The sequence below is a fragment of the Octopus bimaculoides genome, chromosome 9 (genome assembly GCF_001194135.2).
Source record: "Octopus bimaculoides isolate UCB-OBI-ISO-001 chromosome 9, ASM119413v2, whole genome shotgun sequence".
NCBI classification, from domain to species: Eukaryota; Metazoa; Mollusca; class Cephalopoda; order Octopoda; family Octopodidae; genus Octopus; species Octopus bimaculoides.
Window position 1 is genome coordinate 51858060 of NC_068989.1, and position 2471 is coordinate 51860530.

The following is a 2471-nucleotide window of genomic DNA, read 5'->3' on the forward strand; positions in this document are numbered from 1 at the left end:
AATTATTTTAACATTTTCTACCTTGTCTTATTTTCATTATATATATATATATATACTTATACATATGTGTGTTTGTGTGTGTGTGTGTGTATGTGTGTGTGTGTGTGTGTGTGTGTGTGTGTGTGTGAGTGTGTGGAGTGGAAGAGAGAGAGAGAGAGATAGTAAGTGAAATATATGAAGACTCAAGTCAGAAGTGAAAATGGCGAAGTAGCCATGAACCTGAGGTCCTTTCACTTCGCAATAATCATACATTTCCTTCTAAATCAGATGCTTGCCCCTCCCAATTTCCCCACTTCCATTCTTATAAACATACAAAAATAAAACAATGTTTTCTTGCACACAAGTTTTCCTCCTTGGTTCTCCTGATTTAATATATATTTGTAGTGTATTAAGCATGCTCTCTGCCAGTGTTGGATTTAAGTACGATTCAAAGATGTGAAAAGGAACTATCAAATGGATCTGAAGAGATTAATGCGAAGATGAAACGGAAAAATGGTTTTATGGATCTTATATTGGATATTTTAGAAGGGTTTGATGCGGGAAAGAAAATCAGTCATATTGTCAAAACATTAAAGTTACCAACGTCTAAAGGGAAAATACGTGACAATAGGGAGAATATTAAATCAAGTGCTGAAGACGTTACATCGTTAAGTGCTCAAGTTTTGTTTTTGACATGATTTTAAAATCCAGTTCCTAAACGAACGAAACATGGGTGTATGGTTCTAGAATCAAACTCGATGTAATGTGTGTATAAGTACGATTATAGTTGCAGAAATTTTTAAAAAAGAGTATATTTTTAAAACAATTTTCTGTAAATAAGTAGAGGAAAATTATATTGAGAAACACCTTATGGTTAATAAAGGTTGTCTAGAAAGTATAATAAACGCTTGAATAAATATGACTGGCCTTGCTGCCACTACTGATACAGGTGCTGCTACGAAATATCCGGAACAATTGAAAACAATGATTGCTAAATAGGATTACACGCAAGAGCAATTATATTATATTGGGAAAGCTGCAATGTTCTGAAAACCCATGTTTCCTTGAACATTTGCTTCATTTATTTCTTGAGAAGAATAATCTGTACCAACATAATGATCTAAAAGTCGTCGGACGCTTATTCTTGGAGGTATTGCCGTTGATTGGATCAAATTACAGCACTTTCTTGTTTATCAATCTAATAGTTCACGAGCTTTTATAGGTTGTATAAATTTTAATTCAAATCTAATGTTAGCGTTTAAAATAAGGCGTAGATGACTATCAGCCTTTTCAAAGAAGGACTTTAGAAATACTTTTGTTCTCCTTCAGAGCAACGGCAGAGTACAAGATACAATATTTTTGACGGTACATTGCTCTATTTAGACAATCTATTCAGGAACCTAGTGAAAGTGATTATTTCATTTTGCTTCAAAGTCCTAATTTTTCAAGTTTTATATTTACGATGCTTCACTTATTTATCAGTAATCATATATGAAATCATCAAAATTTGGTGAATAGAATCCATCAGTTATACTCCTTACCTCGGTAATACGTTTATGTTTTAGATACACTGGTATACTTTCCATCGTGTCACTCCTGGATTAAACACAGCAGAAGTTATTGGTTTTTGTATGTATTTGAAATGAACAAAAGATTGAATAATTTCCGTTTGCATTTTACCTTAGGGAAAATTATACAGAAATATTATGGTATTTGCCAATTACGCTGAAAAGACTCTCGAAGTACGAACATTGCTGCAAAAAGTAACTTCATATCACCTGCACCAGATATCTATCTTTCTATCTATCTATCTATCTATCTATCTATCTATCTATCTATCTATCTGTCTGTCTGTCTGTCTGTCTGTCTGTCTGTCTGTCTGTCTATGGGCCTGTCTGTCCGTCTGTCCGTGTGTCTGTCTACCTATCTATCTATCGATTTATTTGTCAATCTATCTATCCATGTCTGTCTCTGTGTCTTATACACGCACACACACAAACACATACACACACACACACACATATGATACCACTGCAAAGCGTATCCTTGACGATATATATGTATGTGAACGACGCTGTGTGTGAGAGAGAGGAAGGAGGGAGAGAGCTAGTGAGAGAGAGTGTGTATGGATGGATATCAAAACCAAACATTGAGTGCATCAAACAAACAGACTGTGTAATCCACAACACGTAGTAGTCTATATTATGATGAAGGTATCGAAGTTGTTGTGTGTCAAATGTACTCCACAACTTATTTGACTAATGCAGGGCAAAATAATCATAACAAATGAGCGAATGTTATCAGCTATCAAATTGTTAATGCTCCGATTTTATGTCTTGTGCTACTTTCGTTTGCACTTTTTTTGTTTTACGTCCACTTCTCATATATAGAAATAAATATACTTGCATATAAGCATCTATCTATCTATCTATCTATCTATCTATCTATCTATCTATCTATCTATCTCTCTCTCTCTCTCTCTCTCTCTCTAT